Source organism: Schistocerca piceifrons, chromosome 3 (assembly GCF_021461385.2).
Source record: "Schistocerca piceifrons isolate TAMUIC-IGC-003096 chromosome 3, iqSchPice1.1, whole genome shotgun sequence".
Lineage (NCBI taxonomy): Eukaryota > Metazoa > Arthropoda > Insecta > Orthoptera > Acrididae > Schistocerca > Schistocerca piceifrons.
The window spans coordinates 519,426,281-519,449,678 of NC_060140.1; positions in this window are offsets into that span (position 1 = coordinate 519,426,281).

Below are 23,398 nucleotides of genomic sequence, written 5' to 3' on the forward strand. Positions count from 1 at the left end.
TGTTCTTTTTGTTACATGTTTGTTGCACTGAATATGTAGTTAAAATGCTCTGACACCGGTAGGCAAACAAATTTGGTAGCTACTTAGTAACTACTGTTTCTTTTTTATGTTTGCAGAAAGCCTGCACGTATCTGGTCAACTCAATCCAGAACGAAAGCTTCGCAACCGGAAAATATTCGATGAGTAAAGTTCAGCACAAAGTATGTCACAGGTGCACAGATTGGAGTGTCTATTGTACGGTAATAAAGTAGCTAACATTTGTTGTTTCACTTCAGACTGCGTAGATTCTCTCTAATGTATTGTCTGGACAGCCATAACTTCGGTGCCATTTTGTGGAAGAAGGCTTGCGACATTTTCTCAGTGTCTGTCGTGAGATCTAGCTGCAAGATGCAAACAAAAGCAAATTGGGTAATGTTCACAGTTACTAGAATGTCAACAAAGGTTTAAACCAAAGGTAAAGGAACATATCCTCTTAGATGTAAAGTTTCCTCTGGAGAAACACAAAAAAATATAACTCTTTTTCTGTTCCTGTTAAAAACTGTGGCGACGATAATTTCACAACACCGAGAACTTAGAGGAGTGCTCGTGTGTGTTTTCACTTGCATCCAACAGAGGGCTTGAAAATCGTACAACCAGTAAATACCTTGGTAATTACGGTGACCACATAGACCATACGTCGCTGTTCAAGGTGAATCAGAACTGTCGGCCTCGGTGGCCGAGCGGTTCTAGGCGCTTCAGTCCGGAACCCCGCGACTGCTACGGTCGCAGGTTCGAATCCTGCCTCGGGCATGGATGTGTGTGATGTCCTTAGGTTAGTTAGGTTTAACTAGTTCTAAGTTCTAGGGGACTGATGACCACAGCAGTTAAGTCCCATAGTGCTCAGAGCCATTTGAACCATTTCATTTTTTTGTAGGTACATTCAGCGGTTAATGTGGATACTGAATGCGGAATAGAGTTAGTAGCAAAGACATTATAAATTTAAACATCATGCATTATAGTGGCCACGATTCACATGACAAAAAATGGCTCAAATGGCTCTGAGCACTATGGGACTTAACATCTGAGGTCATCAGTTCCCTAGAACTTAGGACTACTTAAACCTAACAAACCTAAGGACATCACACACATCCATGCCCGAGGCAGGATTCGAACCTGCGACCGTAAGTCACATGACAGGAAGGATATTTGTGCCAAGTTTGGTTTAAGTCTGTCCAATTGTTAAACAGCAGACGTGCAACATAAACACATACACTGAGGTGGCAAAAGTCGTGGGATACCTCCTAATATCGCGTCAGACCTTTTGCCTGGCATAGTGCAGTAACTCGACGTGGCATGGACTCAACATGTCATTGGATGTCCCCTGGACAATTATTGTACCGTGCTGCCTCTACAGCCGTCCGTAAATACATAGGTGTTGACGATGCAAGATATTATGCACGAACTGACCTCTCGATTACGTACCATAAATGGTCCAGTATCTTCTTCAAACCAATTGCGAACGTTTGTGGCCCGGTGACATGTTGCATTGTCATCCATCATGAATATTCCATCTTCGTTTATGAAACCATAAATGGCTGCGGATGGTTTCAAAGTAACCGAACATAACCAGGGCTCAGTCCATTCCAAGTAAACACAGCCCACACAGTTATGGAGCCACCAGCAGAAAGCACAGCGCCTTGTTAACAACTTTGGACCATGGCCTTGTGGGGTCTGCTCCATACTCTAACCGTACCATCAACTCTAACAAACTGAAATCGGATCTCATTTAACCGGGCCACGGTTTTCCAGTCGTGTAGGGTCCAACAGGTATGGTCGTGAGCCCAGGAGAGACGCTGCAAGCGATGTTGTGTTGTTAGCAAAGGCACTCGTGTCAACCGTCTACTGCCATAGCCCATTAACGTCAAATTTCGCCGCACTGTCCTAAAGGGTACATTTCTCGTTCCTCCCACATCGATTTCTGTATTTATTTCACGCAGTGTCGTTTGTCTGTTAACACTGACAACTGTACTCAGACTGCTCTCGGTTGAGAGAAGGCCGTCGGCCATTGAGTTGTCGATGGTGAGAGGCAATGCCTCGGCACACTCTTGATACTTCCGACCTCGGAATACTGAATTACCTAGCAATTTCCCAAATGAAATTGCCATGAGTCTAGCTCTAGTTACCATTCAGCATTCAAAGTCTGCCAATTCCCCTCTAGATGCCATAATCGTGTCGGGCACCTATTCGCATGAATCACCCGAGTACAAATAACAGCTCCGCCAATGGACTGAAATTGTATACCTTGTGTACACGATACTACCGCCATCTTTATATGATCATATCGCTATCCCTTGACTTTTGTCACCTCAATATCCATACTTGCATGTATTTTTATGATACATATGGATACTCAGAAGGTATCCTTGAACAACATTTGAAAGTTTGTCAGTGGAGTTCTGGATCCGCCTGTATACAGCGTCTTGTTTGTTTACTCCGATAACGTTTTACTGATACCTCCCAAAAAGTAAAATAAGGTTGTCGTTTGTTTCGCGCTGCATCCTGTAGCGGTCTCAATCCTCCCTGTGAGCTTATTAAAGATTCTAGTTCCATAAATGAAAAACGAAAAACTGCTCTTAATTCCTTGTGATTCATTAGTTTTATTAAAGAAATGAAAAATGGGACGAATCTACGGCGAGATTTAAGCACGTGAAGTTCTTGAATGGAAGCGGTCAGCCCATCGATATGCCAGCGGCATGCGAATGGCTTTAGATCATATTTCACTCCAATGCGATTTATAGCGAATATTACCATTTAAAATGGTTTTCAAATCGTAGAACTGGATGGCTTTATCGACAGAACGCTCATATACTTCGATACACCACCCTCCGCACGCAACTAGTTAATTAAACACGATTAATTTCAACAGCGACCTCCGGCCAGGATCATGTGTGTGTTTGTGTACTTATAAATATCAAGCAGCTATTCCTAAGTTTAAGTGTGTGCTGTAAACTACAAATTTCACCGCGTATCTACAGTACACATATCTGCAGCAACGGAGAGACTAGAAGTCTGTGAACTACTTTGAAAAATTAATGCACGAGTATATTTAAATAAAATTCAAAGCTTCTACCTTTAATAGTAATTAAAAGTGGGAAGCGAGACTTTTGTATTGTAATTTTTACAAATTTTTTTCTGAGACTTTTCTTTAATTTACGACACTTGATATATCTATGGAACAAGAGGACAATGTGTATATAATAAAACTAAAAACAACGATAAAAAGTAAGAGTGCACTAACCACTTGCAACCGAAATAAAAAAAAAAACGAGTGCACTACTTAATGATGAAAAAACAAACTCAATGATTTTCCAAACAACCCTAAGATGTGCTTTTGTGATCTAAGGAAAAAGCGAAATACAAACGCTGCAGTCAAGCTAACGGGAAGATCTCCATAGTATTCCATGCTTATTCCTGATTTCATCTTATAACACTCCCCTCTGCTACTACTGTACCATAACCTCAATGCTAGAAACAGGTTGTGATATAAAACTTTTTTGTAAAAGCAACTATGGTACAAAGCAACAGAGCAGTGTTACCCTCTGAGAGGAATTTTGTTATGTTGACCGTGTTGTACCTAACTGAGGTGGCTTATCGAAAATGAAAGTCAGAATTACGTAAATATTCGAATGGTAACAAACAAGATTTTTGCCTATCTGCACTGTTTAACGTATAAAGGAAACGGTCGCCAGCCTAACTTGGCAAGAGAATGATTAACATTCTCGTTTAAGAAAGTAGGTATAAGTAACTATAACGGACAAACACAACCTAGACTTGGCCACACGCGAGTACAATGAACTCTGACACACACATATGTTTTAAGATTGAAGCTAACAACTGGAGCAGCACAAACTATTTGCAAAATTATAAGAGATACCGAAACACCCTATTACTTTCAGGCTTACATAAAGTGAATGGTCTTTATAACATTACTATTAATATGCACTTCTAATACACAAATAGACAAACACTTAGCAAACATGAGTATATAACGTTTCACAACTGCAGCTTTCTCACTTTTACTACAGCGAAACACAATGCTGACCAAATTGCAAGAAACTGACTCACCTTTTAGAATTTACTACAGACAACAATGTGATCATTTGCTTTATAAGCCTCAGTCTTAAGAACTTTTAATTTTGAAGTTAGCAACAGAACTTTAAACAGCAGTTTTAATAGGAAAATTATTTTCAGCAAATAACATTTACTTTAACTCACTCCTCACTCTCTTGCCACATTAACTTTCTTTTTACTAAGTTCAAGAGGCATTAATTAGCAAAACTCTAGGCTTTAATTTCTTTCAGTAAGGACACTCGGAAATCACTTTAGTTCAAACGGAGAGGAACCTGAGAGGTGTTATGATGAAGAAAAAATCAAGGTAGGTACATAAATTCAGATAAAATTTACCTTATATTTGAGCACACTAGCACATCCATTAAGCTGATCCTTCACTGTACATCATTATAGCATTCCGATGCAATGATTGCGCAATGTGGTGGCAACTGCATGTTGGTAGGTGGAATTGCAGGCAGAATTGCTGGACTCTGTCATTTCTTGGTGGCGATGATAGATACAAATTCCAGAATAGTTCCAGCTATTTATCCATCCTTCCGAGGCCTTGGAAAGAAGCAGGAAAAGCCTCTCTCGGAATCAACACAATATGCATCTTTTACATGGCAGTGCACGGCCTCGTAGTTCGTCCCCGACTGACTATCAGTTCCACGTTTTCCACCTAGGCCAACCACAATTTGCGCGCGCTACACAGTTCCGTTCCCGAGGGGAACCACTACACCTTTTACATACAAACTAACTAGGAACCCTAAGTGAGGATCAGTAGTTTACATAACAGTAAACAAACACATTAAATAAAACAGAAGATTTGCACATATTGACATTTCTACCAAAAATTATTCACACAAAATTACAATTACATACAGTAAGTTTTGTTCCCTCCAAATGGGACAAAGCATTTAAACGACTGCATAGAACCAAACCATGACATCAAAGTTTGTGCAAAGAAAGAAATATACAGTTTTGTGTTATCGATTCAATCACACACATTTACAGAAGCACAGCAATGTAACATTAAATGAAACAAAAGCAAAATAAATCAGTACAGCATTAGAGCTATGGTGTTACAATCTGAAACAAAACAACAGTGGTCCTAGCCCCCCCCCCCCGCCCCCCTATTGTCCACACCGATACTGAGTTTATTGTGCGGTATCTCTCCCTGTCATTCCAGAAAACTCAACCAGTACCCTTAGAGAGTAGTGGCGGTCCCATGACTAGACCTCTGTTAGCCACAAAATCGTTCGTGAATTATTAACCGAAATATTTTGTGCCTTTTCTCCTCCACTGCTTCGCGCTGGAAGATTAATTGTGGTGCTGTTTCGTCTCGCGAACCAAAAAGTCTGCACTTAGGCCTTCTTTCTCAATATCCATTGTGAAATTCCAGTTGCTACTCATTGGACCTACCATGAGTATAATCTGCCTCCTGATCAAGCCCAAGATTACAGAACTTCTCTTAAAACATGGTTTCGGCATCATCATCTAGCCATGTTTTTGTTTTTGGGCTTTATCCAATATTCTACCTGCTGTGTTCTGATCCAGCTTCGCAGCTGAGATTTTAACACCGCCTTGATGATGGTTAAGACAGGTTCCGGTCCATCAAACGCAGTCACCACACCTGGCCTGGCCAGCCTATCAGGTTGTTCATTACCACAAATTCCTGACGGTCTAGAGACCCACGGCAGGTTTACCCTCTTACTTTTGCCTTGTCTCGCAACAGTTTCGTGGCATTTCTGCAACGATCTTTGATCTTGATACTTGGATAATTAGAGACGGGAACATATACATTTGCATGTTACATATGTGTTTCATATTTGGCTCCTTTTCACCAGTTATTGCATATTTTGACTAAAACTAGTGATGATGCATATTTTCGCTCGGTGTTTACAATATTTTACAACATTTTAAAAATCTAGACGGGCAAGTTCTAACTCGATTTCGTTTTGAGGCCTCACAGAGTGACCGCGATCTTCAGCTGTGTGCGATCGTTGACAGAGGGGCTACTGGCTAGCGTTGACAGAGGGGCTACTAGCTAGCGAACTGATTGCTGAACAGGAATGGGGAGAGTCAATGTGACCCCGCTTAATGTCCTCCCCTGTCATACCACACGCGTCGGCAACAATTAAATTAAGCAAGTTTTTAGTAGAACGTCCATTGTTTTAGTTTAATTTTCTTTTTATTTGTAAAAAGCTTAACATGTTTACGTGTAGTGTGTAACGCGTTGCCGGCCGGTGTGGCCGTGCGGTTCTAAGCGCGTCAGTTTGGAACCGCGTGACCGTTACGGTCGCAGGTTCGAATCCTGCCTCGGGCATGGATGTGTGTGATGTCCTTAGGTTAGTTAGGTTTAAGTAGTTCTAAGTTCTAGGGGACTGATGACCTCAGTAGTTAAGTCCCATAGTGCTCAGAGCCATTTGAACCATTTTTTTTGTAACGCGTTCTGCACCACGACGTCAGAAAAAAGGATGTCGTTTCGTGGTTAGATGACCACCGTGGAATATACATATGACAAAAAAATTTTATATTGTCGAGTTTTCGAGAAAAACGTTTCGTGCAAAAAAAAAAAAAAAGTTTCGAATAGAGCAGCATGTCAAGACAAGTCTTCATATTGCAGGAATGCAAAAGAAAGGCCCGCAACAACAATTTTTGACAGCGGGAAGTAGCAGTAGCAGTGATTTAACGTCCAAAGGTAACAAAAAAATCGCTTTACGTGGATTTAAGTGAAGCATTCATTTCAAGTAATATTCCTCTTCACAAACTTACAAGCCGTATCCTCAAAGGTCTCCTGCACAAATATTGCTTAAATCAAAATATATCAGGTGAAACAACATCGGGTAAAAATTGCAAACAGACAATTTACCTACATGTTCTGGAAAAAATACGCAATGAATTCAAGGACAACATAATTTGCATTTCAGTTGACAAAACTACCGACAAATTTAATTGTTGGTGATTTAAAGCAAGAGTCTTCTTCGTCCTATTTAGTAGCCCGCAAAGAACTTGGAAAGACAAATCATTTTACGATAGCCAGATTTGTGAATGAGTGTATTAGAAAATATTTCCTGGATATTCTGCATATGAAAGGGTGTTTGTGTTTCTCACAGATGCTGTTCGGCTATATGATCAAAGAACGAGAAGCCTTCCAAGTATTTTATCCTAATTTGATTCATGTGGTGTGCTTTGCTCACAGAATATACCACCTTATTGAAGAAGTACAACCCACGTTTGGAAATGTAAATAAACTGATTTCATCTGCAAAGAAAGTGGTTCTTAAGGCACCTGCTGGCATCAAGACTGACAAAGTAAAATTACCAAAGTTCCATAACTAGTGCTAATTCGGTGGGGTACGTGGGTCGATGTTTTACAATGAACATTTGAAGGCTATCAGATACGTAGTAAACGATTTCGACAGCGTACAGGCTTTGGAAATTTGCCTGTGCAAGCGAACGTTTAATGATTTTAGTATTAAAAAATCATTGCTATGATTAGCACTCATTTTTCCCATATACCTGTGAGTATTAAAAAGCCTGAAACTCAAGGTTTGACGTTGAATGAATCTATTCAGTTAATGAGCAAAATTAATGTAATAACTCCTTATTGCCGGAGGTATTGCCGGGGAAACGCAAAGAAAAGTTTGAAAACAATTTGAACAATAACCCGGTCTTTGAACCCTTGTCCCAAATTGATACTCTTACTAATGGGACAGGTGAACTTTTGCCAGAAATAATGAGTTCTAACATAGCAGTAAAATTCAAATATTGCCCGTTACCTCAGTTGACGTAGAACGGACCTTTTCTGCGTGTAAAAATGTTTCGAGTGATCGAAAACACAATCTTACTACCGTACATTTGGAACAGTACCTGATCCTTTATGTTTACAATGCCAGAAAAATGTGAAATAATTTGTAAACGATACTTCAGTCCGATAATGTTAATTAAACGTCAACTTTGTTAAAAAATTTCTGGTTTACGTTGTTTTTGAAATAAAATATTACGGAGTTCTTGTGCATGCCCCTCTGCGTGCGGTATATCTCGAAGCTGCTGTCAATATCGATTGTTTCGCGGCAACTAACTCGCATCGAATTCGTTTGTTACCGACAACAACAGCAAAGAAGGAATTATATTTGAAAAACGATGTGCGCCTCCTTTTTGCAATTTTTAAAAACTAATCTCAGAAAGGCTCCTGCCTAACCTCTACCACAAAGTGCACTGATAATGACGTCAGCATTCTAAATGTCCCGATTTTACGCGTGGCCAGCGCTCTTCCTAGCAATCAATATGCACAGGCACGACTACGAGATAAATTGTACTCAGTAACTACTATATTTTTTATTTTATCTTGCATGTTTCGACAGTTTTCAAGCAAATTTTAAGCATTTTTCATTCATATCTGCATGCATATTTTGAGTTTTTTATGTTGGATATAATCCGATTTCTACTGATAACGAATTTCTCCGCCTGGAGTACCTTAGGAGGGCTTCCCTAGAGAGACTCCGTTCTCCAGTCGAGGCCACAAACCGTATGCGCCATCCACGACAGCTTCGTCAATCTTCAACCCTTCAATAAACCAGACTCTGTCACCTAATCGGTATCGTGGTTCTTTCTTCCACTGCTTACTGAAGCAGCTGGAAATTGTTGTATAGTCAAACGACATTTCCCTGACCGTTGCTGCGTTTATAAAATGCATTGTATTAATGGGTGATTCCACATCTACACAACCGTTGTCGTCGTCAACATCATCAGACACCGAAGGTACTGCCTTGTTGATATGCTCATTCTTCTGTGTCTCGCCATCTTTACTGTTAGGTTGTAGCTGCAGGACACATTCCACTGATAATACTTTATAATCACATTCTAAGACAAAAAAGAAAAATAACACCGCAAAGGAATTATCTGAAGAAAGAAATGGCAGCCCAGACCATCATTCTTGGTTGTCGGGCCATGCGGTAGGCAACAACCATGTTGGTATCCCACCGTTGGCCATGGCATCTCCAGATACGTCATCTCACTGAATGGAGTAGAACTGTCTTCAGTGATGAGTTCCGCTTCGAACTGAGTCCCGTCGGCCAGCGAGGACGGGCGTCGAGACGCCCTGGACAGTGGTGGTATACCAATTCTCGCCGACCTAAAACTCGTTAATCAGAAATGATGATCTGGGATGCCATTTCATCTCATAACAGGACCTCTTATGCTGTCACCCATAGCAGCCTAACAGCACAGTCGTACGTCGACGGTACCCTACGCCCCGTTTTGTTGCTCTTCATGGCAAACCATCCTGGAATTACATTTCAGCAAGATAATTCCCACCTGCACACGGCTAGAGTGCCTGATGCTTGTCTTCGTACTTGTCAAACCCTACCTTGGCCTGAAAGGTCCCGGATCTCTCCCGAGCTGAGGACGCGTGAAGCATTATTGGCAGGGACGTCCAACCAGCTCGAGATTTTGATAATCTAACGCGTCGATTAGACAGTATTTGGCTCGATATCCCTCAGCAGGACATCCAACAACTCTATCAATCAATGCCGAGCCGAATAACTCGTTGCATAAGAGCCAGAGGTGGACCAACCCGTCATTGAGTTGCTCAATTTGTGAAGCTCTTTCCCTTGAATAAATCAAACAGTTTTTCTGAAATTGCAATCATTTATTTGTCTTTACATGTGCATCACATCTGTCGATTTTATTCCGATTCCGATAAATTCTTCTTGGTGTGTCATTTTCATTTTTTCCCCCTAGAGTTTATAATATTCTTCCTCTTGATTTTTTCCTCGAGTTTTGCTTCTAAACTATAGTTTTACGAAGCCGTGGTGTCGAATTAGGTATCCAGTTAATTGACGTTTCCTTCTCTGTGTCATGTTAACTAATGTTCTCTTTATTTTTTAATAGTTGTTCATTAGAATTTCTTCCAGGTGTGGATGTGGTTGTGGTTATTCTCCATATCCACACCTGTATTGGCTCTACTCTTTTTCTTTTCCTGTTTCTCAAGAGTCCACTTTTCACAACATACCTCAAAATGCTCCAAAAATGCGTTGATGAATTTATTTCTATATTAAGACGGTTGTTTCCTCATAAATTACTGTTATTTATAAGGATTTTTGGTCATTGGAATTCTTCTTTCAATATCAATTTTTTTTCTGAAAGCTTGTTTAGCCACTGAATTTTTTAATACCACACGTTACTCCAATTTCTGAAGCCTTGTTTTTCCATTACAATCCTCTTTTAACACTCACCAAACTAGTGTTTTCATCAGTTATTGTGCTTACGAAGTAGCGGAATTTATATTTGCATTAATATTGAATTTCCTATGTTAATGTTTGCTCTTACCTGCCTGTTAGATTCATCTGTCACCATTATTATAGGCTTCTTTGTATTTCTCAGTTTGTCGTTGTCGAAATCCTCGGAAATTTTTTTAACATTTAGTTCACCTCCTATTCAGAATCTGATATACTGCTACATCATCAGCAAATCGAATACAATGAGATTTGTCTATCATTAATTTTGGTCCCTTTGGTCTCACTTTTCATTGCACTTTATAATGATAAATAAATATGGTGAGAAAGGACGGACGGCCTTGTCGGACATCTCTAAACGCTATTGATATCTATTTCTGCACTTCGATTTTTCTCCAAATCTCTCCAGTCTGTTGCAGTTTTATTCAGCTCTCCAAACAGTATCATTAAGTCTACTCCGTCAAAAACAGTCTCGACACCCAAAATTTTAGTTAATCTTAGGTTTCAATACTTCTTTAAGAATATTGAGTACATTTTTTGAAGTGTGGCTTCGTAATGTCCAGGGCCTATGATTTTTAAAATTACTGGCATTTATTTACTTAGATGCATTAATTATTTTACTTTTTATGAATTCCATTGGTGGTGTGCTATCCTCACAGTAGAGACACATCAATTTGTTCAGTTGTTTTTTCGTCTTATCTGTTACATGTAATCTGCATCGTCTCCGAGATCTTTTATATCATGCAATTCTTTGTTCTTTCCACCTATCTGTTATTTTCTCGGGTTCAAATACAGCATTACCTTTCGTCGACTTGATGATGAACAGTAACATACCTTCTTTTCAAGCTTTTTCCATAGGAAGAGACGTATTACATACTTACTTGGACAAGGAATGCGTTGTTACATTATCGTAAAGACCATTGTGGTGTTAGCCGCAAGTGATTTTAGGGCGTCAATAAAAACCTACATCGCGGCGATCCGACGAGAATTTGAGTCCTTCCTACTACAGGCAAGATTTCCCAGCCACTGTGCGATCTCGCTTCTTTTCTCAAGTAGTGAAGTCGTTGGTGATGCAGTTAAAATTATAAATGATCTCGATTTTTCTGTAAATTAATAAAGTTTTGGCGTGTAACAATTGGTAGTCTTTCGCCATTTAAGGAAGATTTTGCCACTGCTCAGTTACTGGAGTCTTCCCGTCAGGAACAGGAGAACAGGAGTAGTAAAGTAATGAAAAGGAAAGGACCAAGGCACATGATCAAAGACAGCCTGCCGCGAGTACCCGTTCAATAACGGCTGCTGATGGTCGCCGGGGACGCAAGTCCGAAAGGAATACAAGGCGGGAGAGGCTGCTCCCAGTCGCAGGCGACGTAGGCACGGCAGTTGGGCACGCTAGTAACAGTAAAACATGTGAAGTGGAGGATCGTAGCAACTATCCCGTTTGGTTTCAGCGTATAATCCTAACGCGCATTATGGCAGTAATTGTAAGACAGAGAATGAGCCTATAAAACGCCACTATTATTTTGTGAATGAAAGACGATATACCGGTTGGTATTATTAAACTTTTCCTATTCAAGACTTAGTAGCATTAATGTCCAGAGTGTGGGGTGCATGATTTCTATACGTCACAGCGCCACAGTCCAGTTCCAAATATGGGCACCAGGTGACGTGATCAGTCACCGTGATTCATAGTCTCATAGACATGACCAGTCGCAGTGCACTTGTCGACGTGCCAACATTAGCGTGGACAAAAGGAGCAGGGCATTATTGGTGAAGCTCTATTATCAAAACAACAGTAATGCTGCAGCTGCACTTCGAGAATATCGCCGGATGAAAGCATTACGGAAGGGTCTTCCATCTCCACCTGCCGAGCGGAGCATGATGAAGAAGTTCGAACCAACTGGAGTACTGGGCGCCGCTCCGGGAAGATGCCGACGACAGGTGGTTGATGGAGTCGGTGCTGCTGTGGCGGACAACGCTGCACGAAATTGCCGATCGTCAGGCAGTGCGCGTGTTTCTGCGTCACCACAGTTGAACGTCCCATGGTCCACTGTACGGAAGGTGCTTCGAACCATTCTCAAATGGTATCGGCACAAGATCCATATTGTACAGCAGCTTGTACCACAGGACGCACGACATTGTGTTGACTTCGCTTTCCACTTGCTCGCAAGGAGTGAAGTTGACGGGGGCTGGCTGGCCCTGGACCATCCTATGGACAGACGAAGCTCATTTATCTTTGGCGGGTGACGTGAACACACAGAATTGCCGAGTATGGGGATCTCCAACTGCAGTCACTGTGCACGAAGTGGCCGGCCGAAGTGGCCGTGCGGTTAAAGGCGCTGCAGTCTGTAACCGCAAACCCGCTACGGTCGCAGGTTCGAATCCTGCCTCGGGCATGGATGTTTGTGATGTCCTTAGGTTAGTTAGGTTTAACTAGTTCTAAGTTCTAGGGGACTAATGACCTCAGCAATTAAGTCCCATAGTGCTCAGAGCCATTTGAACCATTTGTGCACGAAGTTCCGCTGTATGGTTATAACACCGTATGGTGTGGCTTCACGGCTGCGTTCACCACTGGCCCTTTTTTTTTTTTTTGTACGCTGAGGGACGAATGACGTGCACTGTGACTGGCCTCCGATACTGCGATATGCTTCGCCATTATATCATACCCGCCCTACAGGAGAGAGACGCATTGAACTCAACAGTTTTCATTCAAGATGGGGCCACACCGCACATCGCTCGTGAAGTTCACCTGCTTCTCCGAAACATAGTTGGAAATGATCGAGTTATCAGTCGATCGTTTCCAAATTCTTGGCCGGCACGATCAGTTGATCACACTCCCTGTGATATCTGGTTGTGGGGCTACCTGAAAGACACGTTTTACCACGGTATTATTCGCAGATGTGCTGATCTGAAGTGCAGCATGTAAGAGAGATAGCCAGCATACCTTTGGACATGCTTCGTTCTGCTGTGCAGAATGCAATCCTCTGCTTTCAGACTCTTCTGGACACCGATGGGCGCCATATTGAGCCGCATTTGTAGCAGTAATGGCACCGGTATGTAATGGCATGATGTACCATAGCATCACATTAAAAGTTTTTCAATTGAATTAATTCTTCATTATTTCTCTTCCCCGTGTCCTCGACATTAATGCTATTAAGTTTGGTACTGGTACGGTAATCAGTTTCCGTGTTATATCGTGTTAAATAGAGAAACTTTAATTATAACCACCAGGTATATACCCTGTAAAAAGACTTTGATGGCCGATTCCATTAAGATCTTTAAAGATAAGTAGCATAACTGCATGATAAATTTGCACCCCATTCTTTCTAAGAAAGATTCAAGCCCCACAAAACCTCGATCGAATATCACCTCGAGTCAACTAGATTTTAAGCTCCGATCCTCCCAGTGGTTTCCGCTACATTTAAGGCGGAATGTGAATGTGAACTGCAATACCGTAAGATTAGAAGGGTTGCTCAGTTGTGGGGAAACCATACTGTGAGCGATTTCGTTGTCTTTTTCGGCGAGTTAAGTAATACAAGGCTCTCGCGTTCCCAGCCAAATAAGTTCGTCGAAAAGGCCTTACCTTTCGATGAGATAGTTCCCCTCATCTTCTGGCGAAGCGTGGCGAGACAGCACGGCGTCTTGGCTGTGTTTGCAGAGTCGCTGCAGCGCGGCGACCGCCCCTCCCATCGGATACTTGGGATCTGAATCCGTGGTGTTTCCGATCCTTTCGTAGGTGGGACTTCCGATTAAGCAGTTCTGCGTCGTGGGTCATCCGACCAGAGCCTTCACCGCTGCTTGTTTACGCCAGTCATTGAACAGCAGCAAGTGTGTTGTCACCGTCAGTCAGGCAGCGTCCTCACCGAGCGCCTTCGTTCCCTTAATTTCATAGGCCTAAGCTACTTGACTCTACTCGCTGTGAGTAACGTAAATAATTACAACAATGAAACGGAAGCCGGGTCTTTTCAAGGATGGCGTCATTGCCTGGTGCACAAAGAAATATGATGAACATACGAAATGGTTGTGCGTGAATTCCGAACGGAGTAAGCGCCGAGGCTGTTTAAAAATTGTGTAATGCATCCGCTTCATGTCAATACAGGTTTAAAATTTAAATGTGGAAGTAAAATGTTGAACGGAGAATACATCACGTAGTCGACAATAAAAGGAAAATGTATTGTTGTAAAATTTAGTAAGGTGCTTTGAACTCTGAGGAATCTGTTTGGTGCATGGATTGATTTTTCCTCACATAAGATAGCTTTTATTACAATGTGTTTCTGACCGACGCCCACGACAGGTCATTCCAGAGGTATGTTTCTCGAAAAAGCTATCGTCGGATTGTGTGGTACTTTCTCCCGCCCGCTACTCCTCGAGAGGTGAGAGATTTTCGAATGGACAGCATAACCGTAAGACTGAACTATGTCGCGAAATCGCGAGTCCTAAAATTACAAATAGTTAGCACTGTGAGTGATCTGCTTTAATAATATAGTGCAAGAAAAGAAGAATAAGGACTGCTATTAAAAGGAGACGTACATCTCGAGCTAAAAGTAATGAAATATTATTGTTGCTACAAGGGGAAGAGGCCGGGATTGTGTCGGGGATTTGGCGATCACCTATTGGAGCGGCTGAGAGCAACACGAACGCCAGCCTGTGGAACAGAACGTCACTCCCAAATGCGACTTCGTAGTCAAGGGACGTGCCCCCAGGGCTGCACGATATTGGTCAAGTAATATGTAGCATGGGTGTATGGTAGACACGTGGGTGAGTAACTACACTTATGCGCCGGGTGTCCCTCCTAAGAGTCGTCAGGTGCATATTCTCTGGTGCTTCAGCAGATATTTCCAATTTAGTTTTTACAATGTGTAGCTGGACTCAGCCCAACCAAATACTGCCCATTACGTCTTTCATACTACGCCCAGTATCGACGGAAGGCGTCGGTTTGTTTCCCGTAACAAACAAAATGACTTTTGAAGGAGTATTTTACGTGTCCATTCGACAGAGCGGTCCCAGTTTAGTCCAGTGGGATATCTGCTTTATTGATGTATGTTAACACGAAGAATAACCAGTACTGCAGCAGTGCTGCTGCAAGGTGGTAGCAGTCAGCGCGCGCCAGGGCGGTGCTGTCGTTGTGGAGTACTGGTTATTCTTCCTTCTTCACTGTCCCTGTTATACCTATCGATAAAACAAAATGTCACACTGGACTAATTCCAAACTCGACTAATTTGGGAGAACACAATCGAATGAACACGCAAAATGTCTCTTTAAAAATCATTTTATTTGTAAATGGAAACAAACCGATGCTTTCCGTCGACATTGGACGTCGCATCAAAGATGTGATGAGCGATATTTGTTCGACTCCAGCTACACAGCGAAAAAACGAAATTGGATATATATGCCGAAACACCAGAGAATATGCGCCTGTCGACTCTTAGGAGGGACACCCGGTCTGTGCACACTTCCATGCTACTCCTATAACTAAATACACTCCTGGAAATGGAAAAAAGAACACATTGACACCGGTGTGCCAGACCCACCATACTTGCTCCGGACACTGAGAGAGGGCTGTACAAGCAATGATCACACGCACGGCACAGCGGACACACCAGGAACCGCGGTGTTGGCCGTCGAATGGCGCTAGCTGCGCAGCATTTGTGCACCGCCGCCGTCAGTGTCAGCCAGTTTGCCGTGGCATACGGAGCTCCATCGCAGTCTTTAACACTGGTAGCATGCCGCGACAGCGTGGACGTGAACCGTATGTGCAGTTGACGGACTTTGAGCGAGGGCGTATAGTGGGCATGCGGGAGGCCGGGTGGACGTACCGCCGAATTGCTCAACACGTGGGGCGTGAGGTCTCCACAGTACATCGATGTTGTCGCCAGTGGTCGGCGGAAGGTGCACGTGCCCGTCGACCTGGGACCGGACCGCAGCGACGCACGGATGCACGCCAAGACCGTAGGATCCTACGCAGTGCCGTAGGGGACCGCACCGCCACTTCCCAGCAAATTAGGGACACTGTTGCTCCTGGGGTATCGGCGAGGACCATTCGCAACCGTCTCCATGAAGCTGGGCTACGGTCCCGCACACCGTTAGGCCGTCTTCCGCTCACGCCCCAACATCGTGCAGCCCGCCTCCAGTGGTGTCGCGACAGGCGTGAATGGAGGGACGAATGGAGACGTGTCGTCTTCAGCGATGAGAGTCGCTTCTGCCTTGGTGCCAATGATGGTCGTATGCGTGTTTGGCGCCGTGCAGGTGAGCGCCACAATCAGGACTGCATACGACCGAGGCACACAGGGCCAACACCCGGCATCATGGTGTGGGGAGCGATCTCCTACACTGGCCGTACACCACTGGTGATCGTCGAGGGGACACTGAATAGTGCACGGTACATCCAAACCGTCATCGAACCCATCGTTCTACCATTCCTAGACCGGCAAGGGAACTTCCTGTTCCAACAGGACAATGCACGTCCGCATGTGTCCCGTGCCACCCAACGTGCTCTAGAAGGTGTAAGTCAACTACCCTGGCCAGCAAGATCTCCGGATCTGTCCCCCATTGAGCATGTTTGGGACTGGATGAAGTGTCGTCTCACGCGGTCTGCACGTCCAGCACGAACGCTGGTCCAACTGAGGCGCCAGGTGGAAATGGCATGGCAAGCCGTTCCACAGGACTACATCCAGCATCTCTACGATCGTCTCCATGGGAGAATAGCAGCCTGCATTGCTGCGAAAGGTGGATATACACTGTACTAGTGCCGACATTGTGCATGCTCTGTTGCCTGTGTCTATGTGCCTGTGGTTCTGTCAGTGTGATCATGTGATGTATCTGACCCCAGGAATATGTCAATAAAGTTTCCCCTTCCTGGAACAATGAATTCACGGTGTTCTTATTTCAATTTCCAGGAGTGTATATGTACTAATAAATGACATTTCACATACAAAAGAGCATCAATATGTATAGGAGTAACATGTAAGTGTGAATGTATTAGGATAAACGTGACAGGAAACTGTATGTGCTATTCTGTATTCTTAAAGTAACAAAAGTGCACTTTGTTCACTAGTAACAAATGTTTTACCGTGCCTCGCGGTGCAACCGTCGTTTAACATGTTAGTAGATGTACAACCTCACTGTTCAGGCTCTGAGACGAAGATCAGTCAAACTTTCTTCATCCTTTTCTAGTTAATAAAGCCTAGTGGTGACCCTCTTATTCAATATTTATTTTGTTTGCCACATTTCAGAATTAACAGTGGACTTGTTACAGGGCTATAATTAATTCACACTCTGGCTAGCTGTGGGGCAGTGTGCAAGAGAAATACAGTTTCTTAGGCAAACACGAGCTGATACTGAGAGGAAAGAACTTATCCCCTTCCCACCTCATACAATACCATGTTCCGCCATTGTGTACCTCACTTTATTTCATGTTTTCCGCCAGTTTCTTTCCTCACCGTGTCTGCAGGCAACGTCATCATTTCTAATAAGTCGACTCAATTTTTGGTACTCACCTGTTACAACACGTCTCAGACACATCGATTGTGTTCTTTTCCCGGTTTTCGTAGTGCCCATGACTGACTTCCACTCAATGCTGTACTCCATACGTGAATTCTTAGAATTATCTTTCTAAATTTAAGATCTGTATTGTATAATAGAACACGTCTCTTGGCGAAGAATATTCTCTTTGTCAGGGCTGGTATTCTGCATATGTTCTCCTTGCTTCCAGGATAGCAGACTTCCTTTACTTCGTCTTCTACGTGAACACTAATTTTGACGTTAAGTTTATCGCTAACCTCATTTTTTGCTGCTCCTCAATACATACAATTTTCTTTGGTTTATTTGTTATGCCACATTAGTGTATTGCATAAGGTGATAATGTAGACATGGTATTGGAATACACAAAATAAAACAATTAGTCTACTGTACAGTCCAATCTACACTGACATGATTTTGGCAGGAATAAGCCATTGGAGGCAATATAGACAGACTTGATGCGGCAAACATACGATGCAGTCATCAGTCTTCCCCATCAAACCAGATCAGCCTTACTAACACCTCGGTATTTGCCAGTGAGTGCTCGATTTCAACTGACATGTGATCACGATACTGATGAATAGTCTTCTGTAAGACCATGTCCGGAAGCAGCACGTGTCAAGGAATATGAGCCGAAGCAAGACCTTTCTTTGGATGAACGTTGCCATAGTTTGTTGTTCACATTAGAGCTTCCAAGATGTGGACATCTGTAGTTATTTTGTGAAATGATCTTTTCCGCTGTTGATCTGTCCGCATTGCTAATTAAATACTCCTAGACGATGATATAGTTTACTGGTAACGTACAGTTCCGTGTAGAGCCACTGATTTGCTCAGAGAGTGTCAAAATGTTAAGAACGCCAGAAATAAAAATGATAAGGCCATCAACCTAGGTTTGTTGAACCTAAGTGTATTCGTCTGCACGAAGCTATCATTAAATGATTTATACCTGTGTTATCAGTGCCTATTAACGTATGATGATGTCTATAGGAAGGTTGAAAAGCCAGACGTCTGCAGAGGATCAGCAACTGATGACGGGAATGGCAGTTGAAACTGAACGTATATAAATCTATTGGACTTAAACAGATGAAAAAATCCACTACAGTTTTATTACAACGAGAAACCAGTGGAAAAAGTAAGTAGTTTAAAATTCCTAGAAAAACCGAGTGGACCGACCTACAGTGGAATGATCACGTTGAAGAAATTACAGGAAAAACAGATGTCGGGCAGAGTTTGATTAGTAGAATCGTCTGGAAGTTTAACTCTTGGCACCCTGCTAGGCGGATATGTTAGACCTTAGAGGGCACGGGATCCTTCCAATTAGTAAACCATAGCAGAAATCATTTCCCCAATATCGTTTGTTGAATGGTGAGCTGCCACTATTACCAAGCAGATGGAGAGAATGTATTGAACCATTCGTAAGTACAAACAGTAAACACAAAAGTGATGTCATTTGTGTAAGCAGAAAGACACCACGATACATACTCAGGCTTGCGGGTAATTTGCTGTGCAGTTACGCACACTAACACAAGTTAAATAAATAGCAGCGCAACACAAGTTAAATAAACAGCAGCGCAACACAACTGAAACCACACAACTAGCTGGAAGCTTCGTAACCCTCAAACTAATGTGTACCTAGTGTACCGAGACAGAGAGACATATCCAAACACTATGTTGACCGAGCACCAGAGCAACGCCTCTGATCATAGCCGCACCCAAACGTCTTTCAGCCACTCCTATAAGCAAGAAGGGTTCATATCTCAGAAAGTATACCATTCCGGACACATCTTTACTTGACTAGTTCCTTTTGTTTCGATGAGTACCATCTCTCAAAATTTTCGGCACTTTTTTTTAATATCCTGTAGGGGTAATGTAATTCATCTTTAGTGTTAGTGTCTAAATTATTTCGTTACTGAAATTTGTTTTCGTATTTTTTCTTAGTGAAATTTCCATGTGACGTTTTGTTGCGCCTGTGTCAAATTGATATTAAACAATCGTGGTCGCGTGACAAACAAATGGTTGAACTTATCCTGCACCATCAACATTACGTATGATCTGAGGTCAGTTTTAGAGTACCGAAGCAGATACAAATTTTACTCCCACTCATAAGTATAGAAGGAACTAAGATTTCACAACATGACGAACGGTTCAAGTATCCTATGGTGATTACGCTCATGTTGCGTGTATCTATAGGGAATAGGCTGGAGGTGTTTCTCGACTATACCAATTATTATAAGTATCTGACATAGAATGGAGATGGCGATATGTAAACTTGATTGTTGTAGATTTTGTTAAAAAAATTTATTTGGCCAAGATCGCAATGTAGATAACACTGATTACTAGTTTCAACTGGTCAAACGGTCGCCTTCAGAAATGGAAGTTCTAATAAGGTTGCAAGTCAGAAATATTTCGGAATGCAGTGGCACTGACCGGAAATAATTATGCAACAGCTGAAAGAGTAAATACCTGAATGCAAACATGCGATGTCTAAATCAAGGGAAAATGGTAAGACACTTTGTCATTATATTGTTAACGTACTTAAGAAAATGTCACTGTGGAACAACGCAAATTTACATGGGTGAGATACAAAGTAAATGATACGAAACTAGCACAAATTTACAGTGACAAATACAACTTAATCATATTTTCAGTATACGAACACGAAACGTTGCACAGACATCGTTATAGTATATGACATTAGCCATCTTACCCGTCTGCAGTCAGTCAAAGTTAACCGAATCGAAGTAGCACACAGACTCACTAATGTTTATCTGGGCTCAGTGGTCAACAAAAACGCCCCTGGGTGGCTATATAGCGTAATGAAGTGGGTTACAATAATTAAAAAGAGAGAGATATACGAAAATAGTAATTTAAAGTAACTGAGAATCAACAGTTATAACTACAAAATTTTACAACTTTGTATAATAAAAAATAAATAATGTAAAACAAGATAAAATAAACTTGCACAAATAGATGTCTACACATGGGGCAGTATTATGGTGAAACTAATAATTTCAAAGACAGAGAATTAACATTACTCATACTTCGTTCCTTACATCTACATTATAAAAGTACTACCTATTACATAGCCATAGCTAAGTGGAATTATTAACGACTACACTGTACAACAAGAAAGCCAAAAGACACAGTCTCTATATATTACAACGGCCTTATAATTAAAAGCAATGCCATTCGATAAATGTTTTTGTAAGAGATATATAACATGCAATACAATATGTGTAATATTCAACTACACCTTGTAGTGCGAGTAAAATAATTCGAATAAATAGGTAGTAGTGAAATGATACATGGCTCAGTATACTGAAACTTTTGCTGATATTCAGTAAACATACTGATTGCTTTCTTACTGTAAGTTTTCTTTAGGGCGCGACTATGGTATGGTACATAAAACATACATAAGTATTACCATTAGTAAATAATTATAACAGTTTAGATCGGAAGGCACATTTATTGAAAGGTGACCGGTTTCCATTACCACATGATCAACCTCAGACCTACAGCCATATCAGTGGACAATGGCTGTGCATGGAGCAGGAACCGCTGAAGGAGGTTAGTCAACTGCAGTCGTCGTTATTCAGCGGTTCCTGCTCCATGCACAGCCATTTTCCGTCAGTACGTTTGAAGATGATCATGTAATGACCGAAACCGGCCACCTTTCAATAAAAGCAATAAAAGTGTCTTGCAATCTAGATTGTTATAATTATTTCCAGAGATTATAATTAGATCGCAGTCATGTCTCATAATGTTTTCAAAAATAATTATTACCACTAGAGTTATATAAAAGATAACACATACTCTCAAAAATCAGCCTTCGCCAAACGCCGAACTGTAACAGGGATCAGTCTGTGTGCTACTTACTATAGATCCGATAACTTCGACTAACACTGTGGCCAGCGTGATGTCTGTATCTCATGTCACACACGACAACAGTGATTATGTAATATACTTGTGAGCCTATGTACACAGTACCAGTCAAACCGGGCTGCTATTTTAATCCGGTTAACTTTGACTGACACTGCGGTCGGGTATGATGGCTGTGTCTCATGTCATATACGACAACGATATTTGTGCAATGTTTGACGTACGTGTATTGAAAATACGACAGTCGGTTATGTTTTCCGCTGTAAATCTGTTGCGCGTAGTTTCATTCCATTGGCGTTAAGTCTTTCCCATGTAAACTTATTTTGTTTCACACTGATACTTCCTTAAGGATTTTAACACTATAAAGACAAAGTGTCTTACTTATTCACTTGATTTAGACGCCGCATTTTAGTATTCTGATTTTCTCTCTTACAGCTTTTGCATCATTATTTGTGGTCAATGTCTTTGTATTACAAAATATTTCTGACTTCTAACGTTATAACAAGTTCCAGATCTGAAGATGACCGTTTAAACAGCTGAAACTACTAATCAGTGCTCTCTATATTGTGATGTTGGCCAAATAAAGGCTTTCAACAAAATTTGCAAACGTCTGTGTTAATTATGTTCTTACTGATAGTGGCTACAGAATGTAGACAATCAATCATCTGTAAGTTTCCAGTGAAATTTCACCGTTTGACGAACATTTCTAATGAAGCAGGCCACTGTTGCGAGCGGTTTGCTGCGATGACGTAAGCCACCAGCCAGCATAACACTCAGCCGAAGCAGGCATCGCAGTTTGAATTTTTTAGTGTAATCTCAGCATACAAAACAGAAGCGTAGAGGCTGCAGAAACGAGCAAAGAGAAGTGCCTGAGTTTTCTGAGAGCGCTCCAAGCATCTGAGAACTTCTACTTCGGGTCGATCGAGTCATTTCCGTGGCCGGTAAAATTCGCCCCTTTTGCTGCTGGCGTATTAAACACCCGAGGAAAGAGAGCAGAAACCTGCTACTGGACGAACTGGGTCTGCCGCAGGTGTTAAATAACCAACTCCTTATTTTTTCAGAGACAGCCTGAATGCTTATTGTGTTTATGTCTAATTTTCTTTAATCTGACCAAGTCTGTAAACGAGTAATAATCAACGTAGAATTTTCGAGAAAAGTCTTTTCAATTCTAAGACTCAATAGATACGATAGCTCCTGCTGCAAATGTTAACAGGTGGTTGGTATAGGTGAATATTGTTAGTCTGAATTGAGAATGGATTTTTTTTTGTTATTTAGTTCCATAAAATCACCAACAGAGTGCAAAAAGGATCTGAATTCTACCAACAAGTAAGATCACTTTTATGGGATGACTTGATTCCAAAACCGGCAAAAGCGATGATGTTTAATAGTTATTTCATACAAATATTAAATAGTATTGAAACATGAACCCTCACAGAAAGAGAATCATCAAGACTGCAAGCATCAGAGATGAAATTTCTTAGATCCACCATCCAGAAGATGGACAAGTTAAGGAATGAGGAGATGAGGAAAGAAGTTAGAATAAAGACATCCCTACTAGATCGAATTGGCGCATCTAGACTTCGATGGTACGGACATGTGATGAGAATGGAGCTAACTATAAGAGACAAAATAATTTTGCAAAGACAGGTGGATGGGAAAAGACCTCAAGGAAGACCT